General features: G+C 37.3%; 1 long non-coding RNA gene and 1 pseudogene across 2 annotated transcripts; both read left to right on the top strand.

Moving 5' to 3' along the window:
- The first annotated feature begins 222 nt into the window (after positions 1-222).
- LOC145814272 (uncharacterized) lies at positions 223-8118 on the top strand. The gene is made up of 5 exons (XR_014357611.1): positions 223-354; positions 6537-6607; positions 6948-7038; positions 7693-7773; positions 7948-8118. It is a non-coding gene; the product is annotated as an uncharacterized LOC145814272 (long non-coding RNA).
- Positions 8119-8585: 467 nt separating this feature from the next.
- On the top strand, positions 8586-10023 carry LOC114264185 (zinc finger CCCH domain-containing protein 22-like; annotated as a pseudogene). The gene is made up of 5 exons (XR_014357610.1): positions 8586-8884; positions 8987-9167; positions 9250-9433; positions 9537-9638; positions 9775-10023. The product of XR_014357610.1 is annotated as a zinc finger CCCH domain-containing protein 22-like (transcript).
- The last annotated feature ends 17578 nt before the right edge of the window (positions 10024-27601 follow it).

The following is a 27601-nucleotide window of genomic DNA, read 5'->3' as shown; positions in this document are numbered from 1 at the left end:
ATGGTTGAACAACCAGAATTTTGCTTTGGGTATTTATTTATGTAATTAATTAATTAATTAATTCTTGTATATAGTAAGAGGGAGTTGTCATTGCTGCAGTGCATTGGCTCCCTTTTCCAGTTGCCAATTTTACTCTTGCTTTTGTGAGCTTTCCATGTGGACTTTACTTTAGGCACTTTGGACTGTTTGGTAAATTCACATGCTTTTCTATTGGCAGTTGGATTAGCATCTAATAAGATTACTGTTGGATTAGCAAGAGAAGTAACAAGGATTGACTGCTGAAAGACAAGTTCAATAGCGGGAAAGGCGAACTGAGCAATGATAATCTCCATTGGCTACTCTTGATTGTTGTAGGTAAAATTTTGGCATTTGTCAAACAACCAACCATCACGTGTTGCATCTATTAATCCGACAATTGTATATGATTCTTTGAGATTGTCTTTTCACTTTTGCTCTTAGTGTTAATCTTATTGTTCTTTGTTAACTGACTCCAAAATTAGGGTTTTGTAGAGAGAATTGGGGATATTTTGGGATAAATAGAGGTTAATTTTACGTTGCCAGTTTGTTCTGTTATTCCTGATTTTTTTATGGGACTTGTTAAGTTGAAGTATTTACTAACATAAACACGTTGCTGTGCATAATTTGTTGATCACGTAGGCTTTAGCTGCTCACAAATGCTTTACCTACTTTTGTTGGTTTGTCAGTATAGAGGCATAACTTGTCACCTTGCCACACATATTTTGGATTATACATGCTTAACACAGAAGTCATATACCATTTGCTAGAATGCTTATCTAAAGGAGAAAAATACTATTGACATTGCTCTTTAAAGGCTAATGGCTCACTTGGCTACATATGTATGCCGCTATAACTTGTTAAAAGTATGCGAAGTTGTATTGCTTCCATTATTCCTGCAAATGGTTGGATTAACTTTTGAACTTTGGTTCTACTACTGTCACCGTCATATCATAACTGGTTTGCATATATCAATAGTGTCATTTAGTTCCTTGATATGTAATAATCACTTACTTCATGTAAAGTAAGCCGAAGCCGTATGGCATTCCCTCCATTTAATTGCAGATTTTTCATGGTATAACTAAGGTCATTTGTACACTGTAAAGATATTATGGCCTCCAAATAGAACTAATTACTTAGTTGCAAAGGTAAAGCAAGAACCTGATCTCTAAGAGGCAAACCACCATAGTGCCACACCCTAGCATTGACCTCAAGAAACAAGGCACTATATAGATCTCTGGTGGCAAGCCTTGATGGCACCACAACATCTCCATTGATTGATATCTCCAAGGGGAGCCATCATAGTGCCACCATATCACCATAAATTGATTATTGAGGTTATGAGCCTAGCCTAATTGGGGGCACATAAACCATCAAGACTGCTATCTCTAACACGATAGTCATGAGCCTAGCCTAAGCGGGGGCACATGAACTACCAAGATTTCCATGCTAGCAATCTCCCACATTCATGTGCCTAGTCTAAATGGGGCATACAAACTATTAGGATCACCATGATAGCAATCTCCCACCAAGCCATGATCCCTCTAGGCCTTGTTTCTTTCAAAGGTGATCAACTAGTACGCTCGGTACTTTACTTGCAAGTCACTTACTCTAAAAAGAAGTAACAAATATACTACCTTAGATCTCCCCCATGCATCTTCCATCTTGGGTCTCAAACCATGAACCCTTGCCATTAGTACCTCCCATTGGTGAGCCATAGTGGCAACACACACTTCTAGTGATTAATATTTCCAAGTGGCAAGCCATCACAGCTCCATGATATCTCTACAAATTAATTGTTGGGGTCAAGAGCCTAGTCTAAACTAGGGTACATGAACCGCCAAGCGTGATAGTCTGATCCACTAATGTGCTTAGCGCTTTAGTTCCTCAGCATTGAGCAAACTTTATGCTCTCCTTTGTGACAGAAACATTCTCTTACTCCTCTCCATAGTCAAGGGCAAGGCCATACTTTCGTTCATCTCCTAGATTGAGTCAACATATTCTCCCCAACAACTAGAGCTCAATTCCCTTTCAATTTCCATAAAATGTTAGTTTCGATATGTTTCTTGTAGTACAATTGCCTAGGATGTAGCACATGGGTTGAGAAGGAAATAAAGTGTGCAACACTAATTCAAGGAGATGTCTTGGCTTTCGCAAATCTGATGAGGTTGTGGTTCATTGGCCATAGCCCATTGTCTAACGTTGGTCTTGGTCAATATGTCTTGGAAGAATAGGAGAGCATGTAAGACTAAATTGTGCTCATAGGGGTCATTCGTTGGTGGGTAGACTACCTCCCATAAAGCTTCTAGCACTAAGAAAGGAAGCTAATTTTTAACTAATAATAGATCTTGTCGTAGATTATACAACAATGATCCTTGTCTTGCTCTAGCCATGCCCATGAGCACAGAATCAAGATAAATGCATTGCCTAAATAGCATGAGAATGAAGCATCCGTCAACCAAGAACATTTTCACAAATTTTTCACTGCTTATTTCAATGTTCTCTGCATAACATGGTCGGACACTTTCTTCCAATTGTTCAAGTAAATTAACGAGTCTTTCAAAGTCTTTCCTGGAGGCAGTTGATAAATAAAAGCATTGAGGGTCTATTTTTTCAACTCATTGTTTATAGAATCCAAATTTGGGCTTGAAGCATGCAATGGGCCTATCAAAACAGTTGTCAAATTGTAGTGTTTTTCATTGTCATTCCAGAGTTCGTTGGGAACCTTGAAGACATACGGAGATGTTCGAGGATGAGATAAATTATTTAAACTCTCGTTACGAAAAGTAGCAACCTTGAAGTATTTTTATGAGATAGATGATCATCTTCAATTTCATGTGTCATTGTATGTCAAAAATATTTTTGAGATGCTACAGCGCGTGAGATAGAAGATGATCATATGTCTTATACAAATATTTCAAGGTTGTTACTTTTTCTATAGGAGAGTTTTAAGTAATTTATCTCCTCGAACATCTATGTATGTCTTTAGGGTTCCCAAGGAACTCTGGAATGGCAACGAAAAACTATAGTCCGACAGCCGTTTCAATAGGCCCATTGTGTACTTGAAACCCAACTTTGAATTCTATAGATGTGGAGTAGAAAAAAATGGCTTATCGATGCTTTTGTTTATCAATTGCTTCTCGGAAATACTTTGAAAGATCTCATTATTAACTGGACCAATTGGAAGAAATTGTCAAACCCTGTTAGGCAGAGAACATTGCAATAAGTAGTGAAAAACTTGTGAGAATGTTCTTGGTTGATGGATGTTTCATTCTCATGCTATTTAGACAATACCTGGCTAAAGCAAGACGAGGACCACTGTTGTATAATCTACGACAAGATCTATTATTAGTTGAAAACTAGCTTCCTTTCTTCGTGCTAGAAGCTTTATGGGAGGTAGTCTACCCATCAACGAATGAGCCCCTACGAGCACAACTTAGTCCTACATGCTCCCCTATTCTTCCAAGACATATAACTAAAAGCAATTTTAGACAATGGCCAATGAACCACAACCTCGTCAAATTTGTCAAAGCCACACTTTATTTCTTCTGTTACTTGAGAAAAAAAATTTCACTTAGAAAAAAATAGAAAAAGCGCCATCAGGTGAAATAAACAGATAAAATGAAGGAAAATAAAAAACAAAAACAAATAAGATAAAGATCATAAATTAATACAAATTTATGCTCATTCCTTGTGAATTAGGTTGTTTCTCTTCAACATGTACAACAAAATACCCCCAAAAATCCGCGACTCGTGGAACCAAACAAAAATTTTAACCAGCAATCCAGCCATGAGAGGAACTAACAAAGAAATAAGAATTCATGATTTTGTAGACTTGTAGCACTAATCCACAATACATAAATAACTCCAAATTATTGAATTCCAGATTTAACTGTAAATCTTAAAGTGAGAAAGAGTGAGGAGAGAAAATGTAAATTGAGTTCTGAATTAACCATAAATATGAAATCCAAATTATGTCCTACTGACACTTGAATTTATTCAAATCTGTTCCGAATGAATATCAGTTGAATTAATTTCAAATATTTACTTAAAACCATTAAAATTTACAAGAAACTTTTCCTTTAGAACCAAGAATTATGTTCATTTAAATTCTCAGAATTTAATAAAAATAAAATTATGCAAATTTTTAAACATCAATGGACTTTACTGACAAAAAGAGATTGAATCCAAATATAAACATCAGTAAGTGATTCACATAAACAATACAGTTCAACAAGAATTCAATTCGTATATCTATATGTGTGTGTGATTGTGTGAAGGGGTACTAATGAATTAAAATGAGGCTTTATTAACTCATCAAACATACTCTTGTTTATGGTCTTAATTTCCAAGTCAACTAGTGGGTCAACCCAGAAGAATGCAAGGAAGGTTCAATGACTTTGAAATTTCACTTTCCACAACATTCAATTTCAATTATAAAAAGGCAAACAAATTGTCAATTCAACTTCAACAATTTCGTTTCAACATTTTGTCAAACACATGGTGAGCAAGAGGGTGGAAAACAACAACAATAAAAAGCATAGACCAAACAACAACAAAAAGCATAGACCAAACAACAACAACAAATAAACTGCCAACAACAACAACAATAGCAACATCATTACACCCAAACTAATTGATTAAAAGAAAATTAGAATTGAATGGAAGTACGGTTAAGAATTATTATGTAGGACAATAGAAGAATGAATTGGATTTAACAGGGTGTGCTCCAATGGTTGAGAGAGAGAGAGAGAGAGGGGGGAAGAAGAAGGGGAAATACCAGGGTGTGCTCCAATGGTTGCTGCGAGCGAGAAATAGAGAGCAAAAACACTGCTCTTGCCACAAACAGATAGAAGAGAAGCTCCAACCCTCTGATTTATAACCAAAAAAAAAAGAAAAAATAAATCATTTGTTATAAAACCCTAGAAATTGGGTGAAGATATATATATATATATAGAGAGAGAGAGAGAGAGAGGGGCCGAAAATACCTGGTGTGCACTGGAGGAGACACAAATCAAAGTAGCTACTGTTGTCGGTCGCTGGTGGGGAGGTGGGTTGTACTGTCGCTGGTGGGGAGGTGAGTGCTCGTGTGCGATAGTGGTGGACGGTGGCCGGTAGGAGGGTCGCTTGCGATGGAGAGAGAGAGAGAGAGAAGAGGGATGATGAGAGAGTGAAATGGAAGAGGACTGACAGAGTCTAATTAATGGACACAGTTTGATCAATGCCGACTAAATTTTTTTAGTAGCCAAAACCTTAATTAACGGCGACTAAATATTATTTTAGTCGGTACAAGTAGTAATTTGGCAACTATACATTTTGGTCGCCAATTAATTTTATAAATCCCTCTAAAATTTGAAAATTTTCCTTCAAATATTTTAATTCTTTGGTGACTAAAATATTTTTTAGTCACTAAAAATAAATTTTTTGGTCGCCAAAGATAAAAAGGAAATTTTTATTTTTTATTTGGCGACAAAAAAGTTTTAGTAGCCAAAACTAGCATACAACGACAAACATTTTTAGTTGCTGAAAATAAATTTTTGGCGACCAAACTACCAAAAGTTTGAAAGTAAATTTTTGTTTTTCATTTGCCTATTAAAAAATTTTAGTAGCCAAAACTATCTATACAGTGACAAACATTTTTTAGTCACCAATTGTGCCATTTTTAGCAACAATTTTTTTTTAGTCGCCAATAATCAATATTTCTTGACTAAAAAAAGTTAGTAACAAACTATTGTACTTTTGCTGACTAAAAAAAATTTTGGTCGCCAATTCTACAAGTTTTAGCGACTAAATTTTTTTTAGTCGCTAAATTTGGTCGCCAAAAGTGCATTTTGTTGTAGTGTAGGGTTTTATTATCTTTCTCTCCCTTGTAGAAACCCTAGCGTTGAAACTCCCATCCCCACCAACAACAATGACCATCAGTGTTGGATCTGCCATCACCAATCCGCCGTTGTTGCCCGTCGCGCAGCACCTCCTTCTGCTGCAGAACCACCACCTCGGTGCCAGTGATGGCAAATCTTGAAGGACAACCAAATCTTAGAGAGCTGCGGGTAATTCAATCGATTCTCACCATACTCGTTTTTTATATATGTGAATGTAGATATAGGTATTAGCATTGGAATTTGAGTTAATTTTGTTGGAATTAGCTGAATCTACGAGTCTAGGTGTTGCAATTTCTGGATTTATTGTGCTTTGATTTAATTACTTACAAGGGATTGCAATTTGTATAGTTTTGGTAAGGAGGTGATTAAGTATTGTTTGTATGCAATTTCTGGATTTTTTGCTTTTTTATTTAGTACATGATTGTTTATTTGTTTGTTCTTCATCTGTGTGTGTTTTGTACCCCTTTTTCTCTATGTTCTGTTGCTATTTGTAATTCCATTCACTTTTATATTTTTATGTTGGTGACTGATGTGCTGCTAATCCGGACAAGAAGGTATGTAAAATTCTTGTCTTTCACTTTTTTGTCTTCTACGGAAGTGTTGAACTGAAAGACTATTTCATTCAATCCCTTTCTCCAGCCACTCAATATTTTAGATTTGGACTCGTTTGAAGAGTTGAAAGTGCTTCCAGCAAGGAAATCATGTTTCAGGTTAAATTTCAGTGGCCAAGTTATAAAGTTTATATGAACAAATATAAATAAAATATTGATGATTTTTTATTGTTTGTAAAGCTGGCACATTTACACTTCTATCTGCACTTCGTGGACTAGTAATTATGATCTGCTTGGAAAAATAATATTGCTCTTGCATATATGTTGCTTTTTATACTGGTTTCGAAAGTGGAATTCCAAAAGAAATCATAGCTTGTACCAACTTTAATATTATCAAGCTTTTATTTTGTTGTGTTCTTTGCCCAGAATGCTTAGTCAGTATCAAAACTCAATTATTTCCTTCATTGATAATCTACTTTATTCCTTCTGTCATTTTCAGCTTGTATGAAAAGATTGTGGAGGGAATCAGAGTTTAGCACTTAAACAATCTCCTTTATTAAGAAAGAGATAATGATAGGACTTCTGCAAAGGTACTTTGGTTGAACTTTATTTTTTGTGTGATTATTGTTGGGTCTTGCTTTTCCAGTTACTTCCACTGTTAATATTGGCTAAAGTTTTATTTTTCCGTAATCATTTGATGGCCAAGAAGATAAATGAAAGAAAAGAAGTAATTGGAAATTTACAATGGTTTCTCAACAATTATAAAAGAATTCTATTATTCTTCTTTTTTTCAGGGGAAATAATCATTTCGAGAGAAGTTGTATATAATGTTTGTAAAATGACTGCAAAAACACCCAAAACATGCATTAGTTTCTTCAATTGTCATATTCTTTTATTAGTTTTTGTTTTTCTTTAAATATAAACGTTTTCATTACTCATTTTAAGGAAGGACTGTAGATTGTATTAGTGGACATGATGACAATTAATTGTCATACAACTCACAGGACACCCTACTTTCTTCTTGGATTACAGAACAGGATGCCATGACAGGGCACTAATATTCTTTAGTCCAAAAAAGCAAAAGATTTGGGTTGTGTTTGGTTAACACTTTAGAATTACAAATTACTTTTTTGTATACTATCAAAATGCCATTAAAACTGTCTCTGACTAGATCACTATCTTGTCGCTTCCTTTTTAATAATTGACTACATACTCCTAAGGCCAATCATGATGTATTGGACCAGATCTTTTCTTGTGATTCACCAAGATCAGAGGGTTTATCAAAACCCCAACGAATACATGGGCATGGCAGGGCAGAGAAGAAGGTAATGAAGCACGGAGAGAGAGGGTTTATCAATTCAACTATTTGTTTACAATGGTTCTTGTATTGCAGTCTTGGAGGTAAATTTTGCCTGTTAGTCCTGAAGTCATAGAAGGTGTATTTCTCATTTTGATTTCAATCTGAGAAATGTGTTAACCTTGAATTATTGTTTGTGTAGGTCACAGGTTATTATGCTTAGTAGAATCAATGTTGAGTTGAGAAATGAAAATGTTGATGCCAATCTATTGTTTTCCTGCAGAGAACGGATCCAACCCCACAATGGCAGTTGCAGCAACTGCTGCGGGTGATCAGCAATTGCAACAGACTGCAAATGTATCTGAGAGAGAGAGAGAGAGAGAGAGAGAGAGAGAGAGAAAACATCAATAGCAAGTAACGACATTGGCACTGGAAGTGGCAAAGAAAGCCCCCATTTGCATGAAGATAGTGATTTACCAGAAAGGTATATTACTTTTTGGATCAACAGAAGTGCAACCCATAATAACAATCCTCATGTTTTTAATTAGATTTTCCTTAATTATTAGCTTTTTGCAGTCCCCTGGCTTTTCTGGGTTCATTCTACTTTGGGGTTTGAAATAATCTCTTTTTAAGTTTGCATTTATTGTTCTGAAAATGTTGTTGTATTTGAATGTAGCTTGGAATACAATGTCCCTGATAGTCCCTTTGCATCTCCTAAAGCTGCTGTGGACTTCTTTGATGATAAGTTGGCCATAATTGGATGATTTAGTCTAGTTTTACAGGGATTTTTGTGGCTCCTTTTCTTCAATCTCACTACTATTGTTACTCCTAAAGGTATGAAGAACTTCTCCTCATTCGTTGTTATTTAAATCCTTTTATTTTCATTTCAGCTTTCAATCTCTTACTCAATTCATTGTTATTTACATGGCTTATTCCAAATATCTGTTTTCCATAACTTATGTTGATTGCATAAAGTTAAGAAGCAAACTTTGGGCGATTGTCAGATCTAAATCAGCACAGCAACAGAGGTTAGGTGCTACTTCTCAGCTCATGGCTTCTACTTTCCCCCCTTACTCTGCTGTAGCCGCAAACAAATGCATGAATCTCCTCCTCCAGCAACAGCAAAGTGATACCCGAAGGTACATATATACATCATGTATTCTTTCACAATTTAACTCATATGTTACTCTCTTGTGAAGTGATCACTTGTACTTGCACTTGGTTTGCTCTACATGTTGAAGGGCCGCCACGGCGTTGATGATGGGTGAGGATATGCACAAATTCGGGCAATCCCGGCTTGATAGGAACGAGTTTCCGATGAACGGTGGGCTGGAAATGGTGAACCCCGGTTCAAGACAGATCTACTTTGACTTTTCCAGCTGATAGCATATTTAGAGAAGAGGATGTTTCCAATTATTCCAGGTATATATGTTTAGATTTGGCTATTTGTACTCAATTGAATGCCCTTTTAGTTTCTAAACGATTTCTTAATTGGTTTTTCAAGTATTTATGGACCAGTTCAAGATGTGAGGATTCCATATCAACAGAAGAGAATGTTTGGGTTTGTTACCTTTGTCTACCCAGAAACTGTTAAGCTCATTCTTGCTAAAGGGAACCTCATTTTGTATGTGATGCTCGGGTGCTTGTGAAGCCATACAAGGAGAGGGCAAGGTCCCTGACAAATACAGGCACTCCCTCTTCTCTTCTGTCTGTGTGTGCGTGTGTGAATTCTGTTTCTGTAGATATAAGCATTCTCTTGTTTTCTTTGTTAATGTCAATGGGAAATTGCAGGAAGCTGCAGCATCAGCAGCAACAAATGGAGAGAGGAGAGTTCTCAACATGTGGGTAGCCCTACTGGCTTAGATTCGAGAGACCCTTATGATCTCCAGCATGGTAAGCAAAAATGTGTATTGTTTTCGCTTCATTCACACATACATTAAAGCTACCAATGTCCTTGGTTTCATCCCTGATTGTTGCAAACCCAATCATATTATGTCACTGATGTTTGGGGTTTGTTTTTCAAATTCAGGAGCAAGGATGTTTGGAGATACTCCCAAGACATATTGTGGAGAAGAACTGGAGGAACAAGCTGACTTGCAGCAAGCCATTGAGCTCCAAGGTCAGAGACTAATGGGTCTGTAACTTCTTGATGTGAAAAGGCACAATCACCACCGGATATATTTAACTTTTTATGGTAGTGAAACTTTTTATTCCTTTGTATATACTTTTAAATATATTTAACTTTCATTTATGAAATATATGACATTATTCTATTCAATATGTGGTTGTGATTCAAAGTATAGTATATAGTGTTTATTATATTCTTGAAATGCGCGTACAAAAATAATATTAATTATTCTTCAAAATATGTTAAACTCTTTTTTTATTACACGCATTAACTGTGATATATAACATGTGATCTTATCTCATTATTAATTGCAGGTTTTATTAAGATATTAATCACACTTAAAAGATGTGATCTAAATGTTCATTATCACAGGTTTTATTAGTTATTAATCACACTTAAATATGTTATCTAAATGTTTATTATCACATGTTTTATTAGTTTTTAATTACATTTAAAAGATGTGATCTAAATGTTATTAATCACACTTAAAAGATGTGATTAAAAATGATTTTTTTTAATCACACTTCCAAAGATCACACTTTGACAGAACTTAAAAAGTGTGATTAAATAATATGATCACATAAAAAAAGTGTGATCTTTATCTGCTTTTGTAGTAGTGTAATTTTCTTCTTGAGGTAGATATGAATCTCTGATAAAATAATTGGGGTAAATTGTATTTAGTGTTTTTAGTTTTGATTTGGTTTGGATATAGTTGTATAACTCCTAGATATTTCTTGTGCAACAAATGTTTTATTCAAATTATATTATATAATGGTTTTCACTGTTATATATTAGAATTGTTAGACGACTAGATGGGCCATGCATCAAACCGTAGTTTAGTGGTGACGGTATGTGACACCCTCAAAAAAATATGATAAACCTATCTCATAAGCGGAAATAAAGTTAAAATAAAGTACTTTCATTCATCAGAGTTAATATACAAAAGGGTGACACATGCGATATACATTCATAAGTAGCTCACCCTGAATCAACATTATGTGTTACAAATAGTAAAAAGTAATGAAAGTTAAACAAATATTCATATGCCCTAAAGGCTTACATCTTTTTAAGTCGCTGCTTGGTTACAACAAAAATGAGTTTAGCTCAATACAATCAAGTCCTTGGCTATGCAAAGTAAATACAATAAAAAGAAGCTCTTGCTCCAAATCTCTCCCTACTGTCTTGGCAGAGGCATATCTCCAACACCTTAAAATGGTTTTTCCCAAATAGGGTGAGCCAAAGTCCAGTAGAAATAATTTAACACAATATATGAATCTTAACAAAGATATAAGTATGAGATGCATATTCAATGCCCATGATAAAATCATTTATAACTCTTTTGCAAAATCATGTCATGCCAAACTTTATGTCTCAAATTAGGTTATCTTAATTCGTGAATCATTCACCATTTTATCTCATTTCATGAGTCATTCACCAATTCATTCAGTCAACCAGACTGAGGGTACAACTGAATGTGTTTCTAACCAACACAACCATCATGCAATCACTTCAATTTTCCATTTCACGAATATTTCGTCCGTAGGAATCGGCACCCATGTATATAGACGGTTTTCGAAACTTTCACCCAAGACACACAGGCTAACTTAATTCACTGGAGTCCATCTCATTTCTTCTCTCAAACATGGAGTACATCACATTTCTCCTCCCACACATCATACATTTACAATGTATTAAAACATAGGCATATTCAATGACAATGGATAAGAAATTAGTTTCAATTCACCTAGTCCTTATACAATTTCTACAACAACCATAGATATCCTCCATCGATAGCCCAAAACAGATATTTTTAAACAGATATACAATCTTCAAGACAGATAAATTATCTAAATTTTCATAGGTGAGAGATAATACATACCCAACTCCACCATTCGTATAAACATCCATCCAATTTCATATTCCCAATGTTAATTTCATGTTTTTATACAAAATAAATATATGAGACAATTAGGGCAAAATTCCGTTTTCTACCGAAATCCACCCTGGGTATCAAAATCAACGAATTTACCACAACACAATCTCACATCTACTCCCATAACCAATTTCAATACATACATTTGAAAACACCTTTTTGATTTTAAGCCAAAACCCTAGGTTTTTTCAAAATGATCCCAAGTTCCAATATTTCTTACACATTAACAAATAACTAAGTTAAAACTCATAGAAGAGTGTAGAAAGTCCCTATCTCAAGTTTAGAAGACCAAAGGAAGAGATGGAGAGACTTCAAAAATGCTGAAACCAAGCTCTATTCGTATCAAAACGTAGCCCTTAAGATGCTCTACCTTTTTAACAAAGGCACACTGTAGCTTGACTCTTCATGCTCCTTTCGGATACGACTGGCCCTACAGTTCGGACTCCGTGGTTTTGAATCTGATTTCACAAGTGCAATGTGAAACAGTAAAAACACAAAAAGAGTCCAAATTCGATAATTCTTTTGGAAAATCGATTTGAATCAAATGCCAAAAATGGACTGTTTTACCAGATTACAGAGTCGCCACCTAAATATTTTGAGAAATTTAGGAAACCCGAGACTCGCGCCAAAGACCACTTATCTGTCATCACCAAAGTGTCTCGGCTCGGAAACTTAGGTACGAGAGGGAAAGGTCATGAATTGAGCATTCCACTCTCTCAATCAAAGATCGGCCTCTACTAATCATGATGTGATTCTTATTTACATTATATGCTCTTGTTCTGATTTATTAGGCTATCTTACTATGTGACGCACACAAGTATAAACTAATTTGTAAAAATTGGAACATTTGACTCCATGTTTGTTTGAAAATTATTTTGAATATGTACCACTTGAAAAAGCGATCTCATATGTATATTCATCAAATACCCCAATTTAAGCAATTAGTCTTCATTCACAAGCATTCAAAATAGGTATATTGTAACGTCTCAAATTTCTAGCCCAAATGATAATACAACAATCATGGCTCTTTCAAGGAAAATCGAATATAAATCTCCAAACTTACATTACATGATACAATAGTTCTTCATGCAACAATACATTAATCCAATAACAAAAAAATAAACAAATAAATACCTCAAAGGGTTTATAAGTTTTCAAGGCTTGAACCTGGTTACACAAAATGGTTATTCAAACCCACACACACACAACCCTTGGCTTACACACAAAGTCATAGCAAAATGAGAGTCTCGTACTCTCAACACACGTTTCCTCGCCTTTAGTTAGGCGGCATCACATCTTTTCCTACACAAAAATCTTGTAAGGTGAGCATAAAGCCCAGTAGGAAATCCTTAACAAAGTATATAAATTTTATACAAGTCTCAAGAGAGGAAATGCACATGCCATGCTATGCCATTTTGAAAGAAAATCGCATCTTCATCTTTGAAAACCATCATGCTCAATGATGTCATGCAATTTCAATTCTTCAAAACTTAACAATTCATTTCAAGAGCGATAAATACAACTCTAGTAATCCCTAGGTCGGTGTCTGCAAGTAGACTATACAAGTGCTACCAATTTGTCATTTTTACCGGTATTAATTGGAAGTCTCAACACTTATCTGTGCGAGTTTTTGGTCTTTCACTCCGGACTCTCAGGCCAACTTATTCAATATCATCTACACCACCTATCAAGACTTACTAACGTATTTATCCCAAAATCATTCCATGAAAACTTGTTTCTCAACATTCTTTTCTCAATATAAGTTTTCAAATCAACTTTCAAAGTTTAATGTAATCAAATGAATTGATATGCCAATAACACAAGATGAATATAAATACTGTTATTCCAATTCATCGTCCAAGGAATAACATAATTCCCTCTTCTCAAGTATCCTCAACAATTAGTCATTTCAAGACTATTTCAACGTTTTGAACAATAATTTTCCAAAATTAACAATAATTCTCATATTTCCTGAAATTCATCATTTATATAAATATAAATAAAAAAATTTCCAAAGATTCATTTGTTTTGACACACAAAATAAATATAACAATATCATGCATGGATTTTTAATCTCTTAAAAAAAATTCCCAAATTCTAGGTTTTCTCACCAAAACTATATAACTCAAATCTTTTGAAAGAAAACTTTCCAAAATCATCTTTTCTTCAGTCAACGAAAATCAAAACCCATAAGATTATTTTAAAAAACAAGAGACAAACTTACTTTCAAAATCGCTCAACTTCTTAAATCAACAATCAATTTTCAAAGCTATCGAAAGATGATTTCGAAAATCATATAGATCTTGCAAAAACATATATATAACTCTAAGAAAATCTCTACCTCAAGTTTTGAAGAAGAAATGAGATGAAACCCCCAAAATCAACGATGTCAAAACTCGATTTTCACTGCATACAACGAAGCCCTCGAGATGATAACCAACTTTGGTGAAGAACTTAGGTCTAAATCCCAATGGATTTGGAGAAATCAAAGAGAGAAGATGACTTATAGAGTGAGAAGCTCCCGATCTGGAATTCTAGAGAGTTTTAGAGAGAGAGAGAGGACTAAAAAAGTGATCTAAAATATCAGATTCACGAACTGATATAACATGGTCTGCTCGAGCGTGGAAAGCCGTGTTCGAGCGTCAAATACACTAACCCAGTACTTTTGTAGACAGGTCAAACTTCTGAAACCAAACATTCTTCGCTCGAGCACATAAACGGCCTGCTCGAGCGGACAAGCAACTTCGAATGCATTTTGCATTTTTGCTTCGGGGGCGCTGCCCCTCGACCCCGCCAGGACGTTGCCCTTGGGCCCGCCAAGGGGCGCTGCTTCCTCGACCCCGTAAGCTGACCGGGCAGCTTGATCCCCGACCGGCCCAGTCGAAATGGCAAAACATGAAAGAAGAATCGAAATTGGGATCGCTACAACCTTTCTCCCTTAAAGAGTTTCGTCCTCGAAATTTCAAATCAAACTACCCAAACAAAGGGGTTTCTAGCGATCAAGCCACGCTATTTCATTTTCAAATCACAATACTAACTCTCAACCAAATTCCACCATTTCCACCATGGTTATCTCATTAACAACAACCTCCCAAATATGCATAAACATGAAATTTCCTAAAAAGTAATGGCAACTCTCAACAACCTTATGCTTAAAACAACGTACATATCAACATGTGGTTAACAACTTTAAATATGTTTCCATCAACACTAGGGAATATTACAAAGAAAAGCAACTTAAGCATTTTCAAACAAATCCAGATATTTGGAGCGGACTTCCGCCTCCCTTTCCAACGTCGCTTCTTCAACCCCATGGTGTCTCCACAACACCTTTACCAATGGTATAGTTTTGTCCCGTAGCACTTGCTCCCGGTTATCTAATATTTGAACCGGTCGTTCTTTGTAAGAGGCATCCTTATCTACCTCCAAGTCAACCCAATCAAGCACATGAGAAGGGTCGGGTTCATAATTTCTAAGCATAGCTACATGAAATACGTTGTGAACTCCCGAAAGTTGTGGCGGTAAAGCTAACAGGTATGCCGCTTCCCCAATTCGCTCTAACATCTTAAAAGGCCCAATAAACCTTGGAGATAATTTGCTACTCTTGCCAAATCTCATCAAATCCCGCCTTGGTGAGATTTTTAGAAACACATGGTCACTAACTTTAAAAGATAAAGGTCGTCTCCTTTTATTGGCATAACTCTTTTGTCGGCTTTGGGCCGTAGCTAACCTCTTCCGAATGAGAACAACTTTCTCGGTTGTCTCTCTAACAATTTCCAGACCCAGTAATGGTGCATCACCCACTTCGGCCCAACAAACTGGTGATCTACAAGGTCGGCCATACAAGGCCTCAAATGGTGCCATCCCAATACTAGCTTGGTAACTTTTGTTGTAAGAAAACTCAATCAATGGGAAGTGCCTTTCCCAAGGCCCCTTAAAATCAAGAACACAAGCTCTAAGCATGTCATCGAAAATCTGAATGGTAAGTTCTGACTGTCCATCGGTTTGAGGATGATAAGCAGTGCTAAGAGTCAACTTAGTTCCCAATGCCCCTTGAAGGCTTTGCTATAACCGGGCAGTAAAATGAGAATCCCTATCCGACACAATAGTCACAGAGACTCCATGAAGTCGAACTATCTCTCTAATGTACAACTCTGTCAAGCGTTCAACTAAGTCGTTGGTGCACATCGGAGTGAAATGGGTAGACTTAGTTAACCTATCAACAATCACCCAAATGGCGTCATTGCCTCGTTGTGTTCTAGGAAGCCCAACTACAAAATCCATGGTAACACGCTCCTATTTCCACTCGGCTATCGGTAAGGGTTGTAACAAACCCGCTAGTCTTTGGTGTTCGGCCTTCACTTGTTGACAAGTAAGGCACTTCGATACAAATAAGCGACATCCCGTTTCATGCCCCTCCACAAAAACTAACGACTAAGATCATGATACATTTTAGTGCCTCCCTGGTGTACCGCAAGGCATGACTGATGGAACTCTCGAAGTACTTCCTCTCTACAAGATTTTGGTACAAACAAACGGTCTAGGTAACGTACACTCAGATCCGAGTGAACGTTCAAACCTTTCTCTTCCTTCCCGTTGGAAATCTTAACACGGATTGTGTCATGACCAGAACCCGTCCCTATAGATTAAGGTCATAACCGGCCAGTAATCATGAGATTACTACGGCCTCAAATCAGATTAGAATTTACTCCATCAGAGTTAAGGGGCCAAACAGAAACGACTTAAAGATTTTGTCCAATGAGCTATGCTTACATGGCATATCAAAACATTTCACATGTACTTAATAATAACTCACACCACATATCAGTAGTTAACATCTTGTATACCCAGGATCATTCAAACACATAGTCAGCTAAACCAAAAGCTTATACACATAAACGGTCTATCATGACCAATAGAAATAGCAAAAGATCATAAACAAAGCCTCTTGCGTAAGGCACCTAGGCTGACTTCACAAAAGTTGGGTTCCTTCTTAAATTTCACTAAGGCTGGGGTTGAACGTCCCTTTGCTCACCTACATACATATAAATGAGAGTGAGCTAACGTCCAGTGAATAATATCAAAATAAAGAGGTTAATGAATGAGATTCGTTCATAAATGAGTCATACTTATAATGTACATATTTGAACCACTATTCTCATTCACACCAGATCTACAAATCTCAACAAAGCAAAACGACCTTAGGTCCAACACATCATGTCCATATGCAAACGACCTCAGGTCCAATTCTTATACAAAACGATATGACCTCGGGTCCATCTATACGAAACGACCTTTGGTCCAACCAACTCTCTATTCAAAACGACCTTTGGTCCAATTCGAACACATCAAACGGTCTCGGGTCCAATTCAAACATATCAGGCGTATCAAACGGCCTTAGGCCCATTCTCTTTATATTCATATCCATACGTATTTCGTATTCATGATCATTATCCCTTTCATTCAAACGACCTTTGGCCCATCACTGTATTTCAACATATCAAATGACATATTCAAACGGCCTTTGGCCCATCTTTGCATTCATGTCTAACGGCCTTTGGCCCAATCATTCATGTCCGACAGCCTTTGGCCCAATCATTCATGTCCGACAGCCTTTGGCCCAATCATTCATGTCCGACAGCCTTTGGCCCAATCATTCGTATCCGACGGCCTTTGGCCCAATCATTCATGTCTGACTGGCTTTGGCCCAATCATTTATGTCCAACGGCCTTAGGCCCAATTCAGTCATGTCTGACGGCCTTAGGCCCAATTCAGTTATATCAAACACATCAACGGAAAACGAAAAACGGCAAGCAGAAAACGACAAAAGGCAAACGGCCTTAGGCCCAATTCAGATATATCAAACGTCCTTATACAAAATTAGGCATATAGAATACTCATTCATATTTCAAATCAACAAATCTATGAAGCTTATACAGAAGTAGCATTCGGAAAGTAACATACTTGAAAATATCTTTACTAAGTTATTACTCACAGTGTTTCGCCGGTGGATTTGCCCTCGAGCTCGACCCTACACATTGTATAACACATATGGGTTACAAACGATTCAATCCATTCTTAACTAATGCATTCCTCTTAGGCCTTTTTATTATCTTCTTAATCCATTTATAATATTCAATGCATGCCTAAGAGTGCTCAGAAATGGAAGAGAACGGAAAATGAAACACAAAACATCTTTACAAACTTCCTGAAACAGGGCTTCCCGCTCGAGCGTGGCTTTGGCCGCTCGAGTGGACCCCTTTGGTTTGCAAAAGTACTGGTTACTTCATTTTCACGCTCAAGCGTGACTTCGAACGCTCGAGCTGAAAGTCACACTACATGGCTCCCCGCTCGAGCGGACATCCATGTCTGCAAAAGTGCTGGAAACTAGCATTTTACGCTCGAGCGGCGACTCCCCTGCTCGAGCAGACATGCCGGATTCTGGTTTTTCCAGCAACCACTTTGAGCTTCAAACTTGCATTCAAGTCAACATATCTTGCATTTTATGACTCATAGTTCTCATATACATCTACTAACATGATGCCAACACCAATTCACCACATTATGAAGCTCAAATCACATGAATTAATTACATGCATGCTCCAAATTACACCAAACTCATTTCCAACATAACAAATTCATGCATTCAAAACTCATACTCTTATGAATTGTACATGCATGTGAGATATAGCTCTCATTCTCAATTAAAATGATGAAGAGATGATCAAAAGCATGAACTTCAATCAAAGATTCAACATGGATCATGTATTTCATGCTCAAACATACAAATTCATGGCAATTCCTTTCATGTATGCATTCTTTGACTTCAAATTCAACAAATTCAATTCAAATTATGTTCTTGATCACAATCAAACTTTGAACTCATGAAATTACAAACTTAGGCTCATAAATCTTTGCTTGATTACTCACCTAGGAGCTTCAATTCTCACAATTGTAGTTAGATCTTGAATTGGTCTTCAAATTATTCAAGCTTCTTGCTCAAATCTTCAATTGCTTTCCCCCCCTCTCTCTCTAGCCGACCCTCTCTCTCTTTCCTTAGAGAAATCTCAGCCAAATTGAATAAAACGAGAGGAATTGAGTGTAAATGACCCCTTTTATAGGCTCTCTCTCAATCACACTTCATTATTACTAATTAATTGAGCACTATACCATCAATTTAATCTATTTAATTTTATCTGAATCAATTTTTAATTAAATTTCACTGTATGCTCTCAAAAATATGCCAATCACAGTGGCGTAGTCAATTTCGGTTTTTGTGGCTGATAAGACCTTCAATTTAAATTCTGAAGCATATAATCAAACAGATTTTCCTACGGTGAACAGATAGAAATTCAAAACCACATATATTCATATAAATGACACTCAAAACCATAACAAACACATAATCACAATCATAATCAAGATTAATTAGCATAACACGGACCAAGGTTATCACAGATTGATTCCACATCGCGATTTCCTCGTTGTGCCTCTATGACCTTACTAACCAAGATAGGTTGAGCATTCAAAGTAAACAAGGTAGCACTCTCTCCGGACTCACCCAAGTGCAAATCAAACTTGCCAATAACATCTAGCATATCCTATTCCCGAATGGCCACACTTGCCAAACTACTCACAGATTTTTGACTCAAAGCATCGGTCACCACATTGGCTTTCCCCGGATGATAGTGAAACTCAAAGTCATAATCCTCCATAAATTTCATCTACCTCTGTTGTCGTAAATTCAAGTCTTTTTGAGAAAACAAATACTTTAGACTCTTATGATCGGAGAAGACTTCAAACTTCTCACCGTACGAGTAATGCCACCAAATTTTCAAAGCAAAAATCACCGCTGCTAATTCTAGATCATGGGTGGGGTAATTTTTCTCATGAGTTTTCAATTGTCGTGAACCGTAGGCCACAACGTTTCCCTCTTGCATCAAGACACAACCAAGTCCATCCCTGGACGCATCACAATAGACAGTGTAATTCAAACCCCTTCTGGAATTATCAAAACCGATGCAGTAGTCAATCTAGTCTTAAGCTCTGGGAACGACTTTTCACAAGCCTCATTCCGCACAAATTTGATGCTCTTTCTAGTCAACCTAGTCAAAGGTGCAACTAGTCTAGAGAAGTCCCTTACAAAACGTTGATAATACCTCGCTAATCCCAAGAAACTCCGGATTTCAAAAACATTCTTGGGTTGTTCCCAATCCTGTACGGCATCTATCTTTGAGGAGTCCACAGTCACTCCCTCTCTAGACACTACATGTCCCAAAAAACTTCACCTCCGTTAACCAAAATTTGCATTTTTCAAATTTGGCATACAATTGGTACTCACTAAGTAAAGCCACTGCTACCCACAAGTGAGTCTCGTGTTCCTCCTCGGAGGTTGAATAAATCAATATGTCATCCACAAAGACAACCACATAACGGTCCAAGTATTCCCAAAAAATTCTGTTCATCAAATTCATAAAGGAAGCAGGCGCATTGGTTAACCCAAAAGGCATTACAAGGAATTCATAGTGGCCATAACGCGTATGAAAGGCCATTTTTTGAATGTCCTCCTCTCGGACTCTCAACTAATGGTACCCCAACCTCAAATCTATTTTTGAGAAGCAACAAGACCCTCTAAGCTGGTCAAACAAATCATCTATTCTAGGTAGAGGATACTTGTTCTTAACTGTAACTGTATTCAATTTGCTGTAATCAACACACAACCACAATTATCCACCATTCTTCTTCACAAAGAGAGCCTGTGCTCCCCAAGGTGATGTACTAGGACGAATGAAGCCCTTATTTCAAAGCTCTTAGAGTTGAATCTTCAACTCATGTAATTCGGTGGGTGCAAATCTATACGTTGATATGGAAATCGGTGCCGTGCCAAGCACTAATTCAATGGAGAACTCAATCTCCCGGTGAGGTGGTAAACTAGTAAAATCTTCTGGAAAGACATCCGAGTATTCACAAACTACCCTTGGTAACTCAACACGAGCCCCGTCACTCTCACTATCCAAAAGAGTTGCAAGAAGGCCACTAAGCTTGCTCCTACTACGAGAGTTAACAATTGGCGACAAGGTCCTATCAACTCGGTTTCCCAAAAAGTAAAAACAATCACCACTCGAAGTGCACATCGTAACTCTCTGACGGTAACAATCAATCACAGCTTGGTAAGAACACAACTAGTCCATGCCTAAAATGACATCAAAACTCAACATATCTAGCAACACAAAAACAAACGGAAGTCGACGCCCGGCAACTTCTATTTCACAATCACGACAACCCCGGTCTAAATCAACTGTACCCCCAACAAGTGACTCTACTCTGAGTGGAGGCACTAACCGTGCTACCTCTAACCCCAATGCAGAAGCAAATGCAGTAGATATAAATGAATGAGATACACCCGTGTCTATCAATACATTAGCCAAAGAATTACTCATAACAAAAATACCTCTCACAACTGAGATTCTGGCAACTGCTCTGGCACGGTAACAGCATACACACGCCTCTGTGGCCTCTGATTAACTTGCTCCCCTCTTGGAGCATAGGCCTGTTGTACTGACTGAGCCGAAGTGGCTCCCTGATTAACTCGCGAAGCTTGTACTGATTGAGCTTGCTGGTGGCTTTGAGTCTGCCTCGACCTTAATGCGCCAGATGCACCTCCCAACTGTGGGCAAGTTCTCTTCATATGTCCCGGCTGACCACACTGATAACAATTAAACCCTTGACCTTTATTCTGAGACTGAGGCTGACTTGGAGATCGGTTAGGTGGTGGTAACATTAACTGCCCTCCTCCCTTCTGTGGGCATGAGAAGGATTTGTGACCCGGTTGGCTACACTTGAAACACGAGAAGTTACTCGATGCACTTTTTCCTGGACCCGCACTAGGCAAAGAAAAAGTGGATCTAGACTGTTGTGGTTGGGACTGGGATGGATAGGTGTTCCTGCTTTTCATGTTCTGCCTATAGTCTCCTTGAGACTCTTGGCCCTTAGACCTTGAACTTCGAAAACTCTCCTCCTCGGCTTGTATGGAAATTTCTATGTGTGTCGCCATCTCCACAAGACGGTCATATTCTCGAATCATATTTCCGACAAGCTTGAACATAATTTTTGTTTTCAATTTCTTTTCAAATTCAATGCAACGGCGCTCTTCTGTTGCCACCAACTCTGGTGCAAATATGGACAAACTAGAGAAGACCACCTCAAACTCGGCCACGGGCATGTCGAGTTGTTTGAGGTCTTTAAACTCTTGCCTCAATATCTCCCTAGCAGTGGGAGGTGTGTACTTATCTTGGAAAGCAACCGCAAAGGCTTCCCATGTCGGCTCCACTCTACCCTTGGCATATTTCCACCATTGACTCGCGTCTCCTTTAAGGTAGTAACTCGCTAGAGTCACTCTTAGTTCACTATCTTTGATGTGAAGCATCTCAAATGTCTTCACAGTTTGTTCGAGCCACTCATCTGCTTTCTGGGGCTCGGGACCACCATGGAACTCATCCGGTTTGGCCCGCAAGAACTCTCTAGTAAGGAAACTCGCCCTTGACTCCGCGGTGTTCTCTCGGGCTTGATTCTCCACCCTCAACAAGTTCATGAACTCTCTTAAAGCCCCTGCAATTTCTCGAGCCAGGGCCCCTATTGCGGTTGACCCGCTTGTCCCACCTGCTCGGCCACATTAGCTTGGCCTACTTGCTCGGCCACATTAGCTTGGCCGAACCCTTCTTCTTGCACCGGAACCCTATGGACCGGTACCTCATGCACACCTCGGCGACCCCTACCATGCCTCCCGCCTCTACCACCACGGACTTGACCCCTTCCTGACATTCTAATAAAGGACACAAGAGAAATAATTTAGCACATTAACTCATATGTGCTCGTAACTTGACTCACACGTTCGACTACAACAATTCTATATATTTCTCTACCATATGCACAATTCAATTTCACTCCACATAAGCACTTAGTCCTGTAAACACATATGGACTATGCTTTTACAATGAAATCCATCCGACGAAAAACCAAGAATTCTTAGTAGAACGAGTATTGATCAAGTACCCTTCTAATGAGACCTCAAGGAATTTAACAGGCGCAAACAACATCTCAAAAGTCCAATCTCATACCCATTTAGTCACATAAGCATGTTATCACATAGTCACAAAATGCATAACACTTCCTAAGCATGCTAAATGAACTCATTATGGTTAAACAACCACTTCCCACGAGCTCCAAGTATTCAAACCCGGTAGCTCTGATACTAAGTTGTAACGCCTCAAATTTCTAGCCCAAATGAGGATACAACAATCATGACTCTTTCAAGGAAAACCAAATATAAATCTCCGAACTTACATTACATGATACAATAGGTCTTCATGCAACAATACATTAATCCAACAACAAGAAAATAAACAAATAAATACCGGTATTAATGAATAAACAAATAAAATAAACAAATAAATACCGAATATAAATCTCCAAACTTACATTACATGATACAATAGGTCTCAATGATGTCATGCAATTTCAATTCTTCAAAACTTAACAATTCATTTCAAGAGTGGTAAATACGACTCTAGTAATCCCTAGGTCGGTGTCTGCAAGTAGATTATATAAGTGCTACTAATTTGCTATTTTTACCGGTATTAACCGGAAGGCTCGACATCTATCTGCGCGGGTTTTCAGTCTTTCACCCCGGACTCTCAGGCCAACTTATTCAATATCATCTACATGACCTATCAAGACTTACCAACGTGTTTATCCCAAAACCATTCCATGAAAACTTGTTTCTCAACATTCTTTTCTCAATGCAAGTTTTAAAATCAACTTTCAAAGTTTAATGTAATCAAATGAATTGATATACCAATAATACAAGAGGAATATAAATATTGTTATTTCAATTCATCATCTAAGGAATAACACAATTCCATCTTCTCAAGTATCTTCAACAATTAGTCATTTCAAGACTATTTCAACGTTTTAAACAATAATTTTCCAAATTGAACAATAATTCTCATATTCCTTGAAAATCCTTGAATGATATTGTTATATTTATTTTGTGTGTCAAAATAAATGGATACACAAAATAAATATAACAATATCATTCATGGATTTTCAATCTCTTAAATTTTTTTTTCCAAATTTTAGGTTTTCTTACCAAAACTATACAACTCAAATCTTTTGAAAGAAGACTTTCTAAAATCATCTTTTCTTCAATCAACGAAGATCAAAACCCATAAGATTATTTTAAAAGAACAAGAGACAAACTCACTTTCAAAATCGCTCAACTTCTTGAATCAACAATCAATTTTCAAAGCTATCGAAAGATGATTTCGAAAATCATATAGATCTTGCAAAAATATATATATAAATCTAAGAAAATCCCTACATCAAGTTTTGAAGAAGAAATGAGATGAAACCCCCAAAATCAACGGTGTCGAAACTCGATCTTCACTGCACACAACGAAGCCCTCGAGATGATAACTAACTCTGGTGAAGAACTTAGGTCTAAATCCCAATGGATTTGGAGAAATCAAAGAGAGAAGATGACTTCTAGAGAGAGAAGCTCCCGATCTAAAATTCTGGATAGTTTTAGAGAGAGAGAGGATTGAAAAAGTGATTTGAAATATCAGATTCACGAACTGATATAACATGGTCCGCTCGAGCGTCAAATACACTAACCTAGTACTTTTGCAGACATGTCAAACTTCTGAAACCAAACATTCTCCGCTCGAGCGCATAAATGGCCCGCTTGAGCGAACTAGCAACTTCAAATGCATTTTGCATTTTTGCTTTGGGGGCGCTGCCCCTCGACCCCGCCAGGGCGCTGCCCCCTCGAACCCCACAAGTTGACCGGATAGCTCGATGCTCGATTGGCCCAGTGACGTGGCAAAACATGAAAGAAGGATCAAAATTGGGATCGCTACATATATCATTCAAGCACTTAGCCTCATGGTAATCATGCTTGACATGGAAATAATCACACGCATGCAATATGCTAAAGAAATAAATGCTCACCTAATACTCCAAGGCAAGCCAAAAGAAATAAAACAATTAGAAAAATGTATGCTCTAATATGCAGGTGACTAATGTAACACATGCGATATGCAATCATAGGCTCGGCTACTAGTATGGCATGTGAACCAATGTGATAGCATGTGGTTTAAACATGTTTCAAAGAGTTTAAGCAATAACAATGCTTTGTTTAGAATGATGAATTGAGCTTTGATGCATACAAGACGAATGGATGCAAATTGTGAAAAATGCTAAGGAAACATGATATTTTATGCTACTATCATAAGCAAGTAAATAAAAGGGAGAAAGAAATGGGATTGGAAGGCATACACACTTATTATATGTTTTGCCCTCGTGCAAGAGGGTCTGAATGGGTGTCTAAGCTAATTATCGAATTAACTAGCTATTACAAACCAAATGAAATTAATTAACTACACTAGCTAATCTAAGTTATTACAACAATCCAATAAATAAACCAATGATTGCGCATAATGTTCCTTAGAAACTGCTCTGTCTGCCTTGCTAAGAAACTGCCCTGTGTTCACCCTCAGCCATTGCTCTGTATTTCTCAAAACTGCTTTGTGTACCACACATTGGAGCCCGACCGGCCCCCAATGAGGCCCGGCCGGGTCCAAACAAGGCCAGCCGTGCCCTAATTTCATGTAAAACCTATTTTTGTGTTCTAGGGTGAAAATAGTGCAGACAGAGCAACTTTAAACCATGTTTGTCCATTTTGCTCTTCTCTATTATGGGGAACTTCAAGAGAAAAACAGATTTGGTTCCAAAATCATCAACAAGCACATTGATGGCTTGATGAGTTCAGACACGATTTGGACAAAATTAATAAATGCAATGAAAGACAACCACCCATCCTTCCTCTCACGAATGTTCAAAGAGAGAAGTAGACATGTCTCAAGATTCATCAAGACATCATGAATTGATATGTGATCACTCTTGACGCGATAGACTCGGCATAACGTTTAGCCAAATCCAACCCATTTTATTAATCTGTTTTATGTCGGTTTGATTAATTTTAGCCTTTTGTTAGCTTTTTTTATCTGACCTTTCCATTACTTAATCATTTTGTCCGAAAATGAGAATTAAGTCCACTAATGAAGAGAGGTGTCAAACAAGAAGTTGTTTTGGCATGAGAGAGATGTAATGCCCTGATAATGAACCTTCAAAGAGATTAAACCATTTAGCATAGAATGTCTCTTTATTAAGCTTAAACAACACTCGTTTGAAACAACACTTACAAACAAAGAGAAAACCAAGAAAGGAGGGAGAGTGCAGAGATGATTATGCAAGATTGATTGTTGGACAAGTGGGACTCTTTACATGGAATTAAGTAAGAAAAGCTATCAACTCCAATAACTCGATGTCTAAGGCCTAAACAATTGAAGCCATAAGGACGTACAATACAAGAAGCAAAGTATTCAAAGCATAAATTAATTAAATGAATTAAATAGCCCCTAAAACAAAAAAAAATAGTGATGAAACAGCCTCAAAAACAGGCTGAAAATAGTTTGAAAAGCTAGAAAAAGTAAGCAAAGATTAAAGAGAACAAAACTAATAAGCAAGCCTAAGGAAGGGTGGCTAACCCCTCCACTTTTTACAACTTCAAATTAGATATTTTAGTCTATAAAAATAGTCCAAAAACAGCCCAAAAACAGTGACTAAAATCATGTTAAAAGAGCACAAAAAATAAGGGAAAACAAAGAGATACAAAACTAGTAAGCAAGACTTTTTGAAACTTTTAAATCACATTTTTCAACCTTTACAAACTCTGAAAATCAGTATATAAAGACAAGAAAAATAGAGGAAAAGAGTAGAAGAAGATGAAAGAAGAATGTGCAAAATTATACCTCTTGAAAAGAGAGGTAAAGCCTTAGTTAATAAACTCGATTCCAATACCCTCAAGTTTCTGAAATTTAGTTTGAAATCTCAACAAAAAGCTCCAAGAACAAGCTCCAATGGTGTATGTATTGTGTATGTATAGTTAAGAAGGTTTGAAGGTGAAGAAAGCTTTTGTAAGGAAATTATGTCTATGCTCCTACAAATATCTCCTCTCAAGGTTCTGAAAATATGCCTTGAATTCTCTACAAGAAAGCTTTAAATCCAAGCTTTAATGGTGTATGGAGGGTGAAGGTTGATTTGAAGAACAAAAAAAGCTTAAAGGTTCAAGAGCTTTCATCAATGTCTAAGCCTCTTGAAAGGTTTTTCTAACCTTAAAATCTGAAGTAGGAGGTCTTATTTATAGAATTTGAGCCAATTTGGTTGAAAATATCTTCAAACAAAGCCAGCTGTCCAATTCCCGCCAACTGTTTGTTTCTCGCTATTGAGACTCGGCCGAACCCCAAAACACACGGTTGGGCCCAAAAACACACAGTTGGGCCTAAAAAACAACTTTGGAAAAGTTTTTATTGAGAGCCGATAGGGTCTAAATGGGGCACGACCGGGTCTAAAAGACTGCAGTTCAGGTCCGACTTCAAATGGGCATATCTCCCTTATCCGGAATCGGTTTTAGGTGATTCTTGAGTCTAAATTGAAGCCCTGAAAGTCTACTTTCCAATAGTTATGGCCTTACCTCTAAATTCTAAGTGGTCAGAGAGATATGCCTAATTTAATGAAGGCTGCTCATTCTTTCTCAACGGTTTGATGCCTAACCTCTTCCCTAACTAGTTTTCTTCCCTCTCCTTCTATTTTCTTCAACTCCAAACCTAAAACTAAAATGTTTTAAAATATTTTTCAAAGAATTCACATCCCTTCCATTTATTCCACTTTGTCCTT

The sequence above is a fragment of the Camellia sinensis genome, unplaced genomic scaffold (genome assembly GCF_055761805.1).
Source record: "Camellia sinensis isolate YWXY unplaced genomic scaffold, ASM5576180v1 Unanchor1, whole genome shotgun sequence".
Classification (NCBI taxonomy): domain Eukaryota; kingdom Viridiplantae; phylum Streptophyta; class Magnoliopsida; order Ericales; family Theaceae; genus Camellia; species Camellia sinensis.
Note: the sequence above shows the minus strand (reverse complement) of the source record. Positions and strands in the feature narration are given on the sequence as shown.